Source organism: Pan paniscus, chromosome 23 (assembly GCF_029289425.2).
Source record: "Pan paniscus chromosome 23, NHGRI_mPanPan1-v2.0_pri, whole genome shotgun sequence".
Lineage (NCBI taxonomy): Eukaryota > Metazoa > Chordata > Mammalia > Primates > Hominidae > Pan > Pan paniscus.
In genome coordinates this window covers 32,408,583-32,429,948 of record NC_085927.1, presented here as the reverse complement: position 1 = coordinate 32,429,948, position 21,366 = coordinate 32,408,583, and the positions used below count along the sequence as shown (strand labels likewise).

General features: G+C 40.4%; 1 protein-coding gene across 1 annotated transcript in view; it reads right to left on the bottom strand.

Annotated features, from left to right (window-relative positions):
• Positions 1-21,366, bottom strand: part of LOC129395163 (immunoglobulin lambda-1 light chain-like) — a 735,232-nt gene that overhangs the window by 301,097 nt on the left and 412,769 nt on the right. The gene's annotated exons all lie outside the window — the stretch shown is intronic.

The following is a 21,366-nucleotide window of genomic DNA, read 5'->3' as shown; positions in this document are numbered from 1 at the left end:
GTGGCCCCGGGCTAGGTGTTGGGGCAGACTGGTTATGGCAGCATTGTGTGTACCCCAGCAGGCCAGTACCCACGCAGGGAGCCTCCAAACCCCTTCGCCCATGACCCTGGGAGAAGACCGCAGCCTTGGAGAATTGGCCTCACTGAAGGGGCCTGCACCGGCCAGCAGGGTCAGGCGGGGCCAGACAGGTTCCCACCTGGGATATGCAAATGGGCCTCCTGAATCCTGGAGCCAGGTATGGACTCACACACCACCATTGTCCCCAAGTCCCCATCTGCCCCACGGGCACACCCTGCCACCTGTTCTGTGCAAGGGCCCTGAGGCTGTCTCCTTGCGCTCAAGCCCTGCAGGTGCTGAAGCCCACACACACGGTCCTGCTTCCTGGGCCAGTGCACGTGCACACACACACACGCACACACACACACTCACACACACACCCACACACAATCACACACATTCACACACCCACACCCCCCCATACTCACACTCACACACACCCACAAACACCCACACATACACTCACACACATTTACACACACCCACACACTCACACTCACACACTCATAGTCACACACACCCTCACACAGCAAAACACAATCACACACATTCACACCCACCCACACCCCCCACACACTCACACTCACATACCCCCACACACCCACACACTCACACATACTCACACACACAAACACAATCACACGCATTCACACACACCCACACTCACACATACACACACCCAAACACGATCACACACATTCACACACACCCACACCCCACACTCACACTCACACATATACCCACACACACTCACACATAATCTCTCACACACACACATGCTCACACACACACACTCTCACATACACGCCTTCTCCAGGAGGGGCTGGCTGCCAAGGGCCACCCAGCTTCCTCCCACGTCTCACTCACCGTACAATATTTGAGAAGACCTTGGAGTCAGCAGCAACAGCGGCGTGGGCAAAGGCCTGGGGGTCAAATGGGGCCTGGTGTCGAGAGAGGACCACAGCCAGCACAATGACAGCCAGCGCCAGCCCCAGCCCCAGCAGGACGAGGCCAACCATGGCTCTGCAGTCCTGGGCCATGGCTCTGTGACCCAGAAGGAGAGGGGAGGCCGGTGGGCAGACGGAGGGACAGATGGGTGGGCAGATGAATGGACAAGAAGATGCATAGATAGACTCACAGGTAATTGGACAGATGGACAAACAGGTGGGGGCTGAAGACAGACACGAAGATGGATCGACAGATAGGCCAGATAGCTAGACAAAGAGGACAGTAAGAGAAAGATGGTCAGATAGACAATGGGACAGAGATGGGCTTACAGATGGGCGGACAGACAGACAGGTCTGAACAGCGGGCTGCCAGATGGACAGATGGGTGAATGGACAGATGGCTGGCAGCTGTGGCGAGCTGCTGCCCTCACCAAGTGCACACTACGGAGTGGCCAAACTCACGCCTCAACTTCTAGTTTTCAGCTCCTGCTTGTTCCTGGCAGGAGGCCAGGCAGCAAAGCGTCTGAGGGGAGTTTTCCTTGCCTAGAGAAGTCAGCTGCTGTGTTAACTCCCTCACTGCTGGTAGGTCCAAAGGCCCCACCTACCGCCCGCCAGAGCCCATGGTCACACTGTCGCAATGTGCAGGAGAACTTGGTGCCTGCTGCACTGCGATTGCCAGGTAGGGGCAGGGCTCCCCGGAACCTCCACACCATTTCCCGGGTTCTCAGCAGCTCTAGGAAAGCAGAGCTGGGGCCGCTTAACTCTGCCCTGGATCCGGCAAGGCTGCCCCCCTCCCAGAGTGGAGCCCTGCTCCCCAGCTCTCATCTCTATCCCCTAACCCTCTCCGCATGGCCCAGCCTAGTCAGCATCAAGGTGCAGCTGAACAGAGGCAGAGGGAGGAGGACCCAAGGTGGTGTCACTCAGGACCCGGGTTCAAGTCCTTACGCTTCTGCAGCCTGGCCTGGGTCCCCCCACCCCCCAGGGTGACCAAGGGCTTCCCAGTCTGCACAGAGGACAGGGGGACTTGACAGCATCAAATGCTGGTGACTACAAGATGCCCCTGTAGGGAATGCAGACAGACCATGCCTCTAGCCCTTGGCACCAGGCACCCTCCATCCCTGGGACTTGCTGTCCTGGAAATGCAGCATGGACCTCCAGGGAGGGGGGCTGTGCCATGTGGGGGCTCCACCCCGCCTGCAGCTGTTTCCCACCCTGGCTGCAGGTCTGCTTCCCTGAATCCAAATCCGCTACTACTGTGCTGGCAGCGCAGCCTCTCTGGGGACACTGGCCTGGCTCTGTTCTCCCCAGGCCTCAGGGTGCCTAAATGGGAGGCAGCCAGGAGAGTGAGGACCCACTGAGGGGCTCTGTTGACCAGGCTCAGCAGGGGTGCAGGTGATGTGGGCTGGACTTCTTCCCACGTGGCCCCCATAGTCCTCCCTGCTTCCTCCCCAGCTGAACACTGCCTGCTCCAGATGTCTACACCTGGAGTCTGGGCCCCTCCATCTGGGCAGCAGAGAAACTGAGGCACAGAGACAGACTGTGTCCTTACAGGCCACACAGCCTGCCAGGCTCCTATGTCCGGCCAGAGCCCCTGGTCAGCCTGGGCTGCAGTGATTGTTTAGAGGTAGGCTGTTCCCACGGCTGCCTCTCACGGTAGGGGGGCCTGCGGATGCCTCCTCCCGTCCCCACCTGACTCCCAAGCCTCAGTGACATTGCTCAACCTCCTGGTGGTTGCACGTTTGTCTTTGCTAACCGGGGGAGGTCTGCAGAAGGCGAACTCCTGGACGCCCATCAGGCCCTGCGGGTGCACCACCTTTGTAGCCGGCTCTTGGTGGGATTTCGAGAGTGACTTGGCCGAATTTTCATGTGTGTCTGGTTTCTTCTCCACTGACCCATCACATTTTTGGGTCTCATGCTGTCTTTTCTCATTCAGAAACTGTTCTATTTCTGCCCTGATGCTCTGCTCAAAGGAGTCATCTCTGCTCATGCTGACTGGGGAGGCAGAGCCCTGGTCCTTGCTGGATCCCACCTGGCTGCCAGGGCCACACCATCTGAGCCAGGTACAAGTTTTGGGGAACACAGGGCAGTTGGGCACTGCTGTGAGCCAGTTCCGGCTTACATCTACTGCCTCCGCCTGCAGCCCTGGAAGGCTGCTCATGGCTGGGCCCCGCTGACCCCGGGCTGTGCGGCTCCACTCTTTACCTTCAGGTACTCCTGGATGGCCTCCTCAATGTCCCGGTCCACGGAATCGTCACTGTCTGAATCTAGCACCAATGGGCCAAAGTCTGCAGTTTCCTCCTCCCCCATGGGGTCAAAGTCAGCAACAAGACCACAGGCAGCCAACGCAGGCAGCTCCTTGTGCATGGTGGGCTTGGCAGCAGGCCTGGCGTCGTGGCATCCCTCTGCCCCCTCTGCGCAGCGCGCTCATCGCTGGTGCCCCTAGCAGCCCTGTCGCTCTGCAGCGTGCTGATGAGCATCTGCACCCAGGTGCTCACCGACATGCTCTCCACGCCCTTGTCAGCCTCCGAGAAGCACCGGGGGAACCTAAAGCTCCCTGGCGGGACAGAGGCCTCCCATTTGGGCTGGAGAGCAACCACTGGAGGAGCATTCATGAGAAACATTCTAGCAGATGGGGAGCGACGCGCAGAGGGGCGACACTTTATTTCTCTGCAGGCTTCACATCCTCCAAAGATTGGCAAGCAGTACCCGTGAAATAACTTTAAACCTGCAAATGCTTCTTTGCAGGTTTAAAAGGATGACTATAAACTATGACGTCATGCCTAGATTCATTCTTGACCCAACCAACAAGCTCTTGACATTCTCTGAGTCCTGGTTGACTGTGATGAAAGGCAGCTAGTGTTCCCAAATGGCCCAGGGATCAGGTCTTCATCACTCCACTCAGACGGAAGCATCCTCTCTCTGCTTTTGAAATAGACTTTTGACTGGGGCTCCAGCAGCGCGGGGCGCGCAGACCTGGAGTTGCATGGAGGCCAGAGCCACGACACCCGCCTGGGGAACGGAGCAGCCCCAGGCGCTGATCCCCGTCCACCTGCCCCACGGAGCCCTCGCCGCCCACTTGCCACTGCCTGCATGGCCCTCCTGTCCCCGGCCCCCCAGCCCTCCTTTCCCCGGCCCCCCCACCCTCCTGTCCCCGGCCCCCCAGCTTCCCAGCCCCCGAAACCGCCCCCCCCCGACCTCGACCCGGCCCACGCTGCAAGTCGCCCGCTGCGCGGACCCGGCCTCCGCCCGCCTCCTGCGTCCTGGGGGAGGCGGCTGCCGGGGGTGGCGGGGGAGGGGGAGGGGGAAGAGGCCGCCCTCCGCCCGGGTGCGGGGAGGGGGCGCAGGGGTGTCCGGCCAGGCCCCCCGCCTCCCCGCCTCCCCGCCTCCCCACAGCCGCTGCCCCGCGCCCGGGCCGCCTAATACTTTTACATTTTAACTTTTATACTACAGTGAAAAGTGATTTATACACCACCACTGCAATATTACAGTGTTATGAATGTGACTATATACTTACCTTTCCCTGTGAACTTTTTTTTTTTGAGACAGAGTCTCGCTCTGTCGCCCAGGCTGGAGGGCAGTGTCCATGATCTCGGCTCACTGCAAGCTCTGCCTCCCGGGTTCAAGTCATTCTCCTGCCTCGGCCTCCCGAGTAACTGGGACTACAGGCGCCCGCCACCACGCCTGGCTAATTTTTTGTATTTTTAGTAGAGACGGGGTTTCACCGTGTTAGCCAGCATGATCTCCCTCTCCTGACCTTGTGATCCACCCGCCTTGGCCTCCCAAAGTGCTGGGATTACAGGCGTGAGCCACTGCGCCCGGCCTACCTGTGAACTTAATATCTTAATGTTTTAATGTTGCTAATCAGAATCCTTTTATTTCAACTTGAAAAACTGCCTTATAAGGCAGGTGCAGTGGTGATGAACTCCCTTAGAATTTTTTTGGTGGGAGTCTGGGAAAGACCTTATCATCTCTTTTTCATTTCTGAAGGACAGCTTTACAAGTTGTGGTCTTCCTGATTGGCAGTTTTTTTCTTCCAATACATTGAATACAGCATCCTATTCTCTCCTGGCTTATAAGGTTTCTGCTGAGAAATCCACTGATAGTCTTATTGAAGTTTCCTTGTATGTGATGAATTCCTTTCTTCTTGCTGCTTTTGAAAGTCTCTGTCTTTGACTTTTGATATTTTAATTATAATACATGTTGGTATTATGGTCTTTGGGCTGGCCTTTTTTGGGGCCTCTGAACTTCATGTGTCTGGAAGCCCACTTGGCTCTAAGAATTTGGAAAGTTTTTACCCATTATTTCTTCAAATATACTTTCAGGCCTTTTCTATCTTTTTTACTTCTAGGAAATCCATAATATGTTTGACCCACTTCATGGTGGTGTCCTATGAATCCCCAAGGTTTTTACTTTATAAACTTCTTTTTCTTTCTGGTCTTCTGACAGGATATTTCAAATGTCCTGTCTTTAATTTCACAGATTCTTTCTTCTGTTTGATCAAGTCTGCAATTGAAATTCTCTATTGCATTTTCATTTCATTCATTTATTTATTTTTATATATTTTTGAGACAGAGTCTGTGTCACCCAGGCTTGAATGCAGTGGTGCCATCTTGGCTCACTCCAACTTCCACCTCCCAGTTCAAGCAATTCTCCTGCCTCAGCCTCCCTAGTAGCTAGGATTACAGGCATATGCCACCATGCCTGGCTAATTTTTGTATTTTTAATACAGATGGGGTTTTGGCATGTTGGCCAGGCTGGTCTTGAACTCTTGACCTCAAGTGATCCGCCTGCCTCGGCCTCCCAAAGTGCTGGGATTACACGCGTCCGCCATGGCACCCAGCTTGCATTTTCATTTTATTCATTGTATTCTTCAGTTCTAGAATTTCTGTTTGATTCTTATTATTTCTGTATCTTTATTGAACTTTTAGTTTTGTTCATCTACTATTTTCTTGATATTATTGAGTTGATATATACATTCTAGTAAATTTCACTGAGCTATCTTAAATCAATTATTTTGAATTGTCAGGCAATTTGTAGATCTCTATTTTTGGGGGGTTGATTACTGGCGATTTATGAGTTTATTTTGGTAGTGTCATATTTGCTGATTCTTCATGATCTACAGACTTTCATTAATGTCTATGAAGAAGCAAATACCTCTTCTTTTTTTTTTTTGAGACAGAGTCTTGCTCTGTCGCCCAGCTGGAGTGCAGTGGCGTGATCTCAGCTCACTGTAACCTCCACCTCCCAGGTTCAAATGATTCTCCTGCCTCAGCCTCCCAAGCAGCTGGGATCACAGGCATGTGCCACCATGCCTGGCTAATTTTTTTGTATTTTTTGTAGAGACAGAGTTTGACCGTGTTGTCCAGGCTGGTCTCAAACTCCTGGCCTCAAGTGGTCTGCCCGCCTTGGCCTCCCAAAGTGCTGGGATTACAGGTGTGAGCCACCATGCCCAATCTCTTTCTGTCTTTATAGATTGGTTTCAGCAGGTGCAAACCTTTTCCTGCTGGATTCCTTAACTGGATCACAGTCAAGTGGGCCTGGAGCCATATCACATGGCTGCTGCCTGGTCTGCAGCTGAATCTCTGATTGGCAGGCCTGCTATCAAGGCATAGGTTGGTGATGCAGTTTCTGCTGGATCCTCAGGAGAACTGGACTGCCTCTGATACCCTGATCGAACAGAACTGGAGCCAGGTCATGGGGCCTCTTCTAGTTCTACAGTCAAGTCTTCAGATATCAGGCCTATTACCAAGGGCATGGACTGGTATAGCTCCCTGTGGGTCCCAGATTGAGCTCCTGCTGGTTTGCTAGGTAGGTCCATGGGAAGACAGGACTGCCTCCAGACCACAGTAGAGCAGGGCTAGAGCCAAGTCACAGGACAGCTTTGGTGACCACATTTGGGTTCAAGATTGGTCGTCCTCTTATTAGGAGAATGGATGGTATGTCTTTCACCAGGTCCCAGGATGGGCTGGACTGTGCCCAGACTGTGGCAAAGCAAGACTGGAATGGAGTCACAGGGCTACTTTAGTGTCCATAGCTGAGACTGAGATCAGCAGGCCTGTTACCAAGGGCATGTAAAGGCATCACTGAATTCCTGGGCAGGCAAGACTGACTGTGGTAGAGTGCGGCTGAAGCCAGGTCAGGGCTGCTTTAGTTTCTGCAGTCAGGACCATGGTTAGAAGGCCTGTTACTGGGGGCATAAATGGTCATGGTTCCTCCTAGGTGCTTAGTGGATGGGGCTAGTTGCAAGACCATGATCTAGTGGAGCTGGACCCAAGTCCATAGGAGGACAAAGCTGCTTTCAGTCTGCAACTGGGAACCTGTCACTGGTGTGTGGACCTGCCTTCTCAAAGCAGCTCTCCTTGGTTTTGGGCTTTGCTAGAGTTTTGCCACCTCCTGCCTGGATATTAAAACTCTTGCAAAGGCAGTTTTGTCCATGAATGGCTGCCAGATCATTGTGTGGGGAGAGGTGAGTGGAGGGCCTCCTGTTCTTCCATCTTGCTGATGTCATCCTAAGATGATTATTTGAATTCTTTGTCAGGCAATTTGTAGATCTTCATGTCTTTGGAGTCAGCCACTGGAGTTTCATTTTGTTTCTTTGGTGGTGTCATATTTTCTCATGCTTCCTGTTCTTTGAAGACTTAGATTGTTTTCTTCATGTTTGAAGAAGGAGTCATCTTTTCCACTCTTTACTAACTTCAGGAGAGAAAGACCATCAATTAGCTAAGCTATAGATTCTGGGGGTCTCTCAGTCCTTTTCTGTGGGTGGTCCTTCCCTTTTAAGGGGGATGTCTTAGGATTTTGTCCCTTGTCTTCATTTCACAAATGAATAAAACAACCAGACCAGACATAAGTAAGGAAATACAGCACTTGAACAACACCTGAAAAAACAACTAGACCTAACAGACATACACAGGATATTCTACCCAACAACATAATACACATACTTCTCAAGTATGCATGGGACATTTTCAGGATAGACCATATAACACATCACAAATTAATTCTCAATAGGGGCTGGGTGCAGTGGCTCACATCTGTAATCCCAGAGTAATTTGGGAGGCTGAGGCGGGTGGATTGCTTGAAGCCAGGAGCTTGACATCAGCCTGGCCAACATGGTGAAACCCCATCTCTACTAAAAATACAAAAATTAGCTGGGCGTGGTGGTGCGTGCCTGTGATCCCAGCTTCTTGGGAGGCTGAAGCGTGAGAATTGCTTAGGAGCCCAGGAGGTTGAAGCTGCAGTGAGCAGAGATTGTACCACTGTACTCCAGCCTGTACTTCATGACAAAGAAAATGTACCATTGTACCACTGACAGAATGAGATCCTGTCCCAAAAAAGGAAAAAAGCTCAGTAGATTTAAAACGATAGACATCATACAAAGTGTCTTCTCTGACCACAACAGGATAAAGTTAGAAATCAATAACAGAAGATTTTAAAAAGTTCACAAATTAGTAGAATTTAAACAACACACTCTCAAACAACCAATGGATCAAAGAAATCACAAAGAAATTATAAAATTCTTAAAGACAAATGAAAATGAAAGCACACTATATCCAAACTTATGGGTTGTGGCCAGTTGTGGTGGCTCACACCTGTAATCCCAGCACTTTGGGAGACTGAGGGAGGTGGATAGCTAGAGGTCAGGAGTTCAAGATCAGCCAGGCCAACATGGTGAAACCCCGTCTCTACTAAAAACACAAAAATTAGCTGGGAGTGGTGGTACGTGCCTGTAGTCCCAGCTATCCAGGAGGCTGAGGCATGAGAATTTCTTGAACCCAGGAGGCAGAGGATGCACCACTGAGCTAACACAACTGCACTCCAGCCTGGGTGACAGAATGAGACTCTGTCTCAAAAAACAAAGAAACAACAAAAAAACACAACTTATGAGTTGTGGTGAAAGGAGTACTAAGGAGGAAATTTATAGCTATAAACACATTAAAAAAAGAAACACCTCAATTCAACAACATAAGTTTACACATTAAGAAACTAGAAAAAGAAGAATAAAACTAAACCCAAAGTTAGCAGAAGGAAGGAAACAATAGAGATCAGGGCAGAGATAAATGGAAAAGAGAATAGAAAAACAATAAAAAACAAAACCAAAAGTTGGTTCTTCAAAAAGATTAATAAAACTGACAAGACTAAGGAAAAGGGAAACAATCTAAATTACTTAAAACAGAAATGTATTTGAGAATATCTTTATATATTTCTGTCTGTCTGTCTGTCTGTCTGTCTATCTGCCTGTCTATGTTTTAGAGACAAGTGTCTGTCTATGTTTTAGAGACAAGGTCTAGCTCCATTGCCCTGGCAACAATCAGATGCAACCACAATCAGTGGCACAATCGGCTCACTGCAGCCTTGAATTCCTGGGCTCGCCACTATGCCAGCTCTTTTTTTTTTTTTAAGAGACAGGATCTTGCCATGTTATCCAGGCTGATCTTGAACTCCTGGCCTCAAGGAATTTTCCCACCTCGGCCTCCCAAATTATTGGAATTACAGGCATGACCCACCATTCCCAGCCTAGAAAGGATTATAAAAGATTACTATAAATAATTGTGTGCTCATAAATTGGATAACCCAGATGAAATAGATGAATTCCTAGACACACAAAACCTACCAAGACTCAATTATAAAGAAACAGAAAGTCAGAATAGACCTAACCTAGTAAGGGAATTGAGTCAGCAATAAGACAATCTCATGACAAAGAAAAGTCCTGGACCTGATAGCTTTACTGGTGAGTTCTGCCAAACGTTTAAAGAAGAACTAACACTGATTCTTTCCAAGCATTTCCAAAGAGTGGAAGAGGAGTGAATACCTCTTAACTCTTTCTATGAGGCCAGCATTACCCTGATACCAAAGCCAAAAACACTATAAGAAAATAAAACAACAGATCAATATGCCTCTGATCATTGATGCAAAAACTCTAAAAATACTAGCATACTGAGTGGGGCATGGTGGCTCATGCCTGTAATTCCAGCACTTTGGGAGGCTGAGGTGGTTGGATCACCTGAGGTCAGGAGTTCAAGACCAGCCTGACCAACGTGGAGAAACTCTGTCTCTACTAAAAATACAAAATTAGCCATGTGTGGTGGTGCATGCCTGTAACCTCAGCTACTCGGGAGGCTGAGACAAGAGAATCGCTTGAACCCGGGTGGTGGAGGTTGTGGTGAGCCGAGATCATGCCATTGCACTTCAGCCTAGGCAACAAGAGCAAAACTTTGTCTAAAAAAAAACTATCGTACTGAATTCAGCATCATATTAAAAGGATTATACACCATGACCAAGTGGGATTTATTCCTGGAATGCAACGATGTTTCAATATATAAAAACTGATCCATATAAATTCAGACAATTAATTTTAACTGATGTATAGTTTTACATTATATGCACATACCACGATTCACTTTTCCGTTTTCCTAGTAATGAGCTTTAAGATTATTTCCAATTTTTAGCTATTACCAATAATGTTTCAACAAACACCTTTGGACATCTCTTCTGCAAATGTGTGTGTATTCTCTTGGAGAAGGTTTACCTTGTGGAATTTCTAGTGTGTATGTGTATGTGTGTGGGTATATATATATACACATATGTATATATTTTCAACTTTACTGTATATTTCCAAAAACCTCTTCAAAGTGGCAGATTTAAACTCCCCTTCGCCGTATATAAATTCACGGTTCCTAAAGCCCTTGGCATAGTTTTGTGTTTTTATAGACAAGGGCATAAAGTCTTATTGCTGTTGAATTGTACCTTGCTCTTTTCAATTGTCTTTTCACAATAATTCACTATTTATCATCTGTTGTGAATATTGTGGAGTAGTTCTTAATCATTTTTTCTACTAAACTATTTATTTTATATCATTAATTTGTAGAAATCCTCTTTATATAATGGATATTATACTTTTCAATTATATATTTTGTAAATATTTTACCCAATTTTCTGGCTTGCATTTAACCTTTATTTAGGATGCCTAGGATTTTTCATTTTAATACAGTCTAATTTATTTTTCTTTTCTTTTCTTCTTCATGCATTCTGGCATTTGATTAATAAGCCATTTGTTGCCCAATGTCATTAGTTCTCTGTATATACTTTTAAATATCTTAAACATGTAATATTCGTAAGTAATTTCGCAAGTAGTTTAAGATTTGAGTCTTTAACCTAAATAGATACAGGATTTTGTGATATGCTGTAATATACAGATTTTTATTTATATATGGATAAAAATTTATATTTTTTTCTGACATCATTTATTGAATAGTATAATTTTTCTACTGACTTTTAGTATCGTATCTTTTATTACAAGTCCAATGTATTCAGCATACCTATGGATCTATTTCTTGGTGCTTCCATTTTTTCCCATTGTTTAACGGTGTATCACTGAGCCAAAGCAAACCATTTTAATTATTATAATTAAAACACATTCAAATATTGATAGGCTATTATTGTTCAAAATAACTTTGGTTCTTCCTTTCCATTGATTACTTTAATATGACTTTTCCAATCAAGTTCTAAAAAAATACTGGTGGTATATTTATTGAAATAACTTTAATAAAATTAAATGAAAGATCATGTATTTGTTTTCTGAATTAATTCTTAGATACATTAATGTTTTATGTTACCATGAATGTGCTATAATATTTTTAATTGGTTGCTACTGTTTATAAGAATTTCATTTTCTGTTTACTTTGCCTTCATATCTGAAAACCTTGCTGATTTGATTAGTGCATCCACAAATTTTCTTGGATTTTCTATGGGTAATTACAAATCTCCACACAATGAGGTTGCAGTGAGCCAAGATCACACCACTGTACTCCAGCCTGGGCGACAGAGTGAGACACCATCTCACAAAAACACATAAACAAACAGAAACTCCACACAATGACAACGTATGTGTTTTCTTTTTTTCTTCCTCTTTCTATAATATTTCTTTGTCCTATCTTAACTGAACTGGCCAGAAACCCCAGGACAATGATAAATATGAGCAGTGTCAACAGACATCTCATTCCCTTTCCTAGCTTTTATAAAAAATAACGATTATGCTTCAACATTACATATGGTGGTGTCGATGGTTTTGTTATAGATAAGCTTATCAGGTTAAGAAATTTGTCTGCTTTTCCTAGTTTGGTATAAAGATTTTAATATAAATGAATGTCGTATTTTACCATCTTATTTTTTTCCTACATCTGCTAAGGTAATCCTGTGTTTTCCCTTTTTCAATCTCCTAATGTGGTGAATGACATTAAAATACCTTCTATTGTTAAAATATACTTGCAACGCTGTATAGAACCAATGCCTTTATTCTGTATTGCTGATGCATTTTTGAAAAATATGTAGGTGGACTTAGTTTTCTAAGGGGAATAGAATTTCTAATATATTTAAAATATTTTGCATGTATGTTCTGAAGGACATTGGTGTGTCATTTCTATACCATCTGGCTACGAGAGGAGCCGACTGAAAGTCACACTGCCGGAGGAGGGGAGAGGTGCTCTTCTGTTTCTGGTGTCTGTAGCCATCTCCAGTGGTAGCTGCAGTGATAATAATGCTGCAGTGCCGACAGTTCTGGAAGGAGCAACAACAGTGATTTCAGCAGCAGCAGTATTGCGGGATCCCCACGATGGAGCAAGGGAAATAATTCTGGAAGCAATGACAATATCAGCTGTGGCTATAGCAGCTGAGATGTGAGTTCTCACGGTGGCAGCTTCAAGGACAGTAGTGATGGTCCAATGGCGCCCAGACCTAGAAATGCACATTTCCTCAGCACCGGCTCCAGATGCTGAGCTTGGACAGCTGACACCTTGGATCATCTGTCACTGATCTCTGGTCAACATTTTTATCACCCAACACAAAAGAAGCAGAGATTTATCAAGTTACTTAAACAACCTGACCCTTTCATCTTTTGCTACACATACTCTTGTAATTGATCTCTCCATGAATTGTTTTCTGTTTAAAATATCTAGAATGTTTTCTGCTTCCTGACTTGATTCTAATATTGTATAGGTACTAGAAATGGTTCTAGAAATAGATCTTTATAGATGAGAATCTGGAAGTGGTTTGCTGACCTGTTTCAGTCTGAATGAATTCCTGACCTTCTTGTCGGGAGGAGACAGAAACCTGATCATCTGTAGTGTACGGTGGTATCATGATTACTTAAATAATCAAATGTGGTTATTGGGAATGATGTGTTTTTTAAAGTGGTACATGAGAGGTAAAATTGCTATTGTAGTTGACTGTTGCAGTTATAATTTTGTCAACATGGTCTGTAAGAGTGCAATGGAGTCGGCCCGGTGCGGTGGCTCACGCCTGTAATCCCAATACTTTGGGAGGCCAAGGTGGGCCGATCACGAGGTCAGGAGATCGAGACCATCCTGGCTAACACAGTGAGACCCCATCTCTACTAAAAATACAAAAAATTAGCCGTGTGTGGTGGCACACGCCTGTAGTCCCAGCTACTCGGGAGGCTGAGGCAGGAGAATGGCGTGAACCCGGGAGGCAGAGCTTGCAGTGAGCCGAGATCGCGCCACTGCACTCCAGCCTGGGCGACAGAGCAAGACTCCATCTCAAAAAAAAAAAAAAAAAAAAAAGAGTGCAATGGAAAGCTGGTAGAAAATGGACATTGTTTAAAGACCAAAACAACCACACTACTTTGCTAATCCCTATCAGCTAAAGCCTAGAGAATATATGAGGCATAGATTTACATGGTGTTTGACTAAGGCATGCAGAATATAATCTTGACATAGGCTAAGTTTATCAACATAGATACATAGAGATTCTGAAGTTAAAGTCTTAGCCCAAGAAGTTGGAAGGGGTGCTCAAGTTTGTTTGTCTGACAGAAACTGTGAATCCACACTAGCCTGCTTATTTTGAGGTTGTGTTGCCAGAGCTTTCCTAGCATAATAAAGAGAGGTGCATACAAAGGAATAGGAATAGTAGGAGGTGGGGGTAAAAATATCAGGTGTGATCCACATGCCAAGCCGACCCCCACTGTGTCCCACAGGAAGCCCCAGAAGATGTTTCTCCAAGAAATTAAGGATTCGTTTGTTGGGGAGGGCTGCTGGCATGCTTGAAAAGTACTGTGACGGCTGAATTTTGTGGGCTTGGGGAGATTGCAGGTTCTCTGATTTCAAGGGGAATGATGTGATCCTAGAGTTGCAAAGAACAAGTGACAGTGGAGGCGCTTATGCTTTGTGACTGCACTAGAGACAAGGAAGACACAACTAGAATAATGGGGAGCAGGAATGGAGCGGCCAACAGAATATCTGACTGTTAGGGATCTTTGATGAAGGCTGATTCTCAGGGAGTGAACTAGATCAGTGACCAACTATTTGTCTTTATATAACTGGGTAATGTGGATGGATTCTAATAAAGGGACTAGTTACAGCACAGCAGGAAAGACACAAAGAAACCAGACAGAAGAGTGTAAGTAGTAAGGGGCCAAGCAGTCACCTGACTAGAGACAGTGCCAGCTTGCCAAGAAGGCACCAGACAGAAGCTGTGATCTTCAGCAAAGGGACACAGTCTGCCTGTGCTGACCCTGCAGGGGCAGAGGTGGGGGATAAACACACTCTTCTCTCACCTATCTTCTGCCACCCCCTCCATTAGCTGAACCCCAATAAAAGCATGAGGGTAAGGGAGATCTCTGAAGTATCCAATTCAGGTGAGCCCCCTAAGGAACAAAGCAGAATGCAGAAAAATTAAGAGTGGGTCTAGGGAATAAAATAGAGATATGCACCAGAGTATGATAATGTGTCTGGGAAAGAACATACAAATACTTTTAAAATTACTAGACAATAAACCTGAGATGACACTAATACAGGTAAATCTCATTTAATGGTAATATATTCCAAGAAATGCATCATTAGGTGATTTTGTGGCTGTGCAGACACCAAAGAGTGTACTTTATACAAACCTAGACAGTGTAGCCTACTACATACCTAGGCTATATCGTACAGCCTATTGCTCCTGGGCTACACACCTGTGCAGCATGTCACTGTGCTGAATACAGTAGGCCAGTGGTCCCCAACACCCAAGCCATGGACCAGCACCGGTTCGTGTCCTTTTAGGAACTGGGCACAAAGCAGGAGATGAGTGGCTGGCCAGCTGAGCATTACTGCCTGAGCTCCGCCTCCTGTCAGATCAGCAGCAGCATTAGATCTTCACAGGAGCGCAAACCCTATTGTGAACTGCACATACAAGGGATCTAGGTTATGTGCTCCTTATGAGAATCTAACCAGGCTGGGTGCTGTGGCTCACGCCTATAATCCCAACATTCTGGGAGGCCGAGGCAGGTGGATCACAAGGTCAAGACAATCCTGGCCAACATGGAAACCCCGTCTCTACTAAAAATACAAAAATTAGCTGGGTGTGGTGGCGCATGCCTGTAGTCCCAGCTACTCGGGGGACTGAGACAGGAGAATCACTTGAACCCGGGAGGCAGAGGTTGCAGTGAGCTGAGATTGTGTCACTGCACTCCAGCCTGGCAACAGTGGGAGACTCAGTCTAAAAAAAAAAGAAAAAAAAGAATCTAACTAATGCCTGATGATCTGAGGTGGAACAGTTTCAGCCCAAAGCCATCACCAATCAGTGGAAAAATTATCTTTCACAAAACCAGTCCCTGGTGTCAAAACTTTGGGGACCGCTACTGTAGGCAGTTATATCACAATAGTAATATCTAAACATGGAAAAGATACAGTAAAAACATAGTACATTGGGAGACCGAGGCGGGCGGATCACCTGAGGTCAGAAGCTCGAGACCAGCCTGACCAACATGGAGAAACTCCGTCTGTACTAAAAATACAAAATTAGCTGGGAGTGCTGGCGTGGGCCTGTAATCCCAGCTACTCGTGAGGCTGAGGCAGGAGAATCACTTGAACCCCGGAGGCAGAGGTTGCAGTGAGCCAAGATCGTGCCATTGCACTCCAGCCTGGGCAACAAAATAAAACTCCTTCTCCAAAAAAAGAAAGAAAAAAATATATATATATTACAAAAGTTAAGAGAGTGGTACACCAGTATAGGACACTTAGCATGAACAGAGGTTGCAGGACTGGCAGTTGCTCTGATGAGTCAGTGAGTACTTGGTGAGTGAATGAAAAGGCCTAGGATATTACTGTACATAACTATAGACTTTATATGCACTGTACACTTAGGCTACACTAAATGTATTTAAATTTTTTCTTTCTTTAACAAGTTCATCTTAGCTTATCATAACTTTATAAATTTTTAATTTTTTTAATTTTTTGATTCTTTCATAATAACACATCTTAAAACAAAAACACATTGAACAGCTGTACAGAAATACTTTATATCCTTATTTGATAAGCTTTATTTATTTTTATTTTTTATGTTTTAAACTTTTTTGTTAGAAACTAAGATACAAACACACACACTACCTTAGCCCTGTAAGGGTCAGGATAATCAATATCACTGTCTTCCATCTCCAAATCTTGTCCCAGTGAAAGGTCTTCAGGGTCTTCAGAGGCAATAACATACATGCAGCCGTCATTTTCTATGATAACAAGGCTTTCTTCTGGAAGAACTCCTGAAAGACCTTCCTGAGGCTGTTTTATAGTTAATTTTTTTTAATGAGTAGAAGTACTACACTCTAAAATATGAATAAAATGTATAGTATTGTAAATACTGTTGATCCTTGAACAGTGCAAGGGTTAGGGGACCAGCTCCTGTGCAGTTGAAAATCCATATATAATTCTGGGCTATCCCCAAACTTAATATACGATATATAGTATATATATTATATATGATATACGATTATATATATGATATATATGATATATACTATATATCATACATAATATATAATATATTATATATTATGTATGATATATAATATATGATATATATTATATAATAAATGATATATATTATATAATATATGATATATATTATGTATATTTCATTATATATAATTATGTTATATTATATATAATATATCATAACATATCATATATTATATCATATATTCTATAATTTTATATATTATATGTATTATATTATAATATGTAATATATTATGATATATTATATATTATATATTATATAATATATATTATATTATATATTATATATTATATAATATATATTATATTATATATTATATATTATAAAATATATATTATATAATATATTATATATAACAATATAAATATATTATATATTATATATTATTATATTACATATATAATTATATATTATTATATTGCACATATAATAATATACATAATTATAATTATATATATAATTATATATATTATATTATATATAATCATTATATATAATTATATATTATATTATATAATATATATAATATAAGGATGCAGGATGTAAAAGGAAATTATATATATGTTATATATATTATATATTATATTATATATCATATATTATATATTATATTATATTATATATATTATATATATTATATTATATATAATATAAATATATATTTGGGGGTGCCCTATTTCCCATCTCATAACTTATTTTAAGAAGCACAGCATAATAATGTGTGGGCTTGGGATTCAGTTTTTGAAACAAAACACTGAGCTTTCAATGACCTTCCTGTACATGTAAAAGCACACCTGTCTGGATGGCAGCAGTTGGACCTCACAGTGTGGATTGTGCCTTCACCCTGGAATGTTTATGCCCTATCGCCATGGTGATGGGATTAGGGATCTCCTGCCCTTGGTCCTAAGTGCCACTGTCTGTGCTGAGTTTTTCAAAGGTCAGAGCAGATTGAACCTCTGTGGTTTCATTTTCCCTGATTTTGATTTTTCTTATGGGGAACCTGTGTGGCTGCATTCAAGGTATGTTCATACTGGCCTGTCAAATGCGATCTTTTAAAATTACTAGTTAATGCTTTCAAAATATGTTATTTAAAAAACTATCCTCTGTATTTTCCATATGCAGTTATAAATATGTTTCATGGTTATGTTTTATTCCTCAATTTATAGATTTGATTATTGTACCAAGTAGAGTACCTTTGAAATTTTTCTTCATTTAAAAAATATGTATCTTGGCTCAGGCCTGTAATCCCAGCACTTTGGGAGGCCAAGGCAAGAGGATCACAAGGTGAGGAGATCAAGACCATCCTGCCCAATACAGTAAAACCCTGTCTCTATCAAAAATACAAAAAATTAGCCTGGCATGGTGGCAGCTGCTGTAGTCACAGTGTGGTGTAGTCCCAGCTACCTGGGAGGCTGAGGCAGGACAATCGCTTGAACCCGTGAGGCAGAGGTTGCAGTGAGCCAAGATGTCGCCATTGCACTCCAGCCTGTGCAACAGAACAAGACTCTGTTAAAAAAAAATATATATATATAATGTATATTATATATATTATATATTATAGAATATATGATATACAATATATAATATATAATATATGATACATAATATATAATATATGATATACAATTATATATCATATATATTACATGTCACATTATATATTATATATTATCTATAATATACATAATGTATAACATATATAATATATAATATATAACAAATATATTAGGTATATAATATATCTTATATGACATATAATATATATTATGTTATATGTCATATATAATATATCTTACATATTATATATTATATATATTATATAATATATTATATATAATATATAATATATATGATATATTATATATATGTTATATATATAATATATACATTATATATCATATATTATATGTAATATATATCATATATTACATATAATATATATCATATATTATATATGTATTATATATTATATATCACATATATTATATTATATATATCATATATAATATATATAATATGTATTATATATAATTATTATACATAAGTATATATAATAATTATATATAATATAAGGATGCAGGATGTAAAAGGAAATTATATATATGTTATATATATTATATATATTATATTATATATATATGTATATATTTGGGGGTGCCCTATTTCCCATCTCATGACTTATTTTAAGAAGCACAGCATAATAATGTGTGGGCTTGGGATTCAGTTTTTGAAACAAAACACTGAGCCTTCAATGACCTTCCTGTACATGTAAAAGCACACCTGTCTGCATGGCAGCAGTTGGACCTCACAGTGTGGATTGTGCCTTCACCCTGGAATGTTTATGCCCTATCGCCATGGTGATGGGATTAGGGATCTCCTGCCTTTGGTCCTAAGTGCCACTATCTGTGCTGAGTTTTTCAAAGGTCAGAGCAGATTGAATCTTTGTGGTTTCATTTTCCCTGATTTTGATTTTTCTCATGGGGAACCTGTGTGGCTGCATTCAAGGTATGTTCATACTGGCCTGTCAAGTGTGATCTTTTCAAATTACTAGTTAATGCTTTCAAAATATGTTATTTAAAAAATTATCCTCTGTATTTTCCATATGCAGTTATAAATATGTTTCATGGTTATGTTTTATTCCTCAATTTATATATTTGATTATTGTACCAAGCAGAGTACCTTTGAAATTTTTCTTCATTTAAAAAATATGTATCTTAACTCAGGCCTGTAATCCCAGCACATTGGGAGTCCAAGGCAAGAGGATCACAAGGTGAGGAGATCAAGACCATCCTGCCCAATACAGTGAAACCCTGTCTCTACGAAAAATACAAAAAATTAGCCAGGCGTGGTGGCAGCTGGTGTAGTCCCAGTGTGCTGTACTCCCAGCTACCTGGGAGGCTGAGGCAGGACAATCGCTTGAACCCGTGAGGCAGAGGTTGCAGTGAGCCAAGATGGCACCATTGCACCCCAGCCTGTGCAACAGAACAAGACTCTGTGTAAAAATAAATTATATATATTTATAGTATGTACATAATATATAATATGACTTATAATATATATTATGTATAATATATAATATGACTTATAATATATATTATATATAATATATAATATGACTTATAATATATGTTATATATAATATATAATATGACTTACAATATATATTATATGACATATAATGTATTATATAATATATAATATATATTCTATAATAATATATAATATGTTATATAATAATATGTAATATATAACATATAATATAATATATATGATATAATATATAAAATATTATATTATATATGATCTAATATATATCATAGATTATATATTATATATCATAGATTATATATAATATATATCAATTATAATATATGTAACCTATGACATATATTATATATAATCTATGATATATATTATATGTAATCTATTATATATGATATATAATCTATGATGTATAATATATTACCTATGATACATAATATATAATATATGATATATTATATATCAGATAAGATATATATTATATATCATATAAGATATATATTACATATTATATTATATGTAATTATATTATATTATATTATATATCATAATATATTTTATATTATATTATGTTATAATATAATATTATATATGATATTATATAAATATAACATATTATATATTATATATGATATTATAGACATATAATATACTTTATATTATATCATATTATAATATATATAATGTTATGATATATTATATATAATATGTATGATATATGATACCTAATATTATATGTAATATATATTATATGTATTATGTATTATATAATATATTATATTATATATAATATACACTGTATATCATTATATTATATATAATATTATACATATAATTATATATAATATATATAATAATCATATATATTATATATTGTTATATTGTATATAATAATTATATATTGTTATATTGTATATAATAATTATATATTGTTATATTGTATATAATAATTATATATTGTTATATTGTATATAATAATTATATATTATTATATTGTATATAATAATTATATATTATTATACTGTATATAATAATTATATATTATTATACTGTATATAATAATTATATATTATTATACTGTATATAATAATTATATATTATTATACTGTATATAATAATTATATATTATTATATTGTACATAATAATTATATATTATTATATTGTACATAATAATTATATATTATTATATTGTACATAATAATTATATATGATTATATTGTACATAATAATTATATATGATTATATTGTATATAATTATATATTATTATATTGTACATAATAATTATATATGATTATATTGTACATAATAATCATATATTATTATATTGTATATAATAATTATATATTATTATATTGTACATAATAATTATATATTATTATATTGTACATAATAATTATATATTATTATATTGTACATAATAATTATATATTATTATATTATATACGATATATTATATGTGATATAAGGATGCAGGATGTAAGAAGAAATTATATATATTATATATATAATTATATATATTATATTATGCAT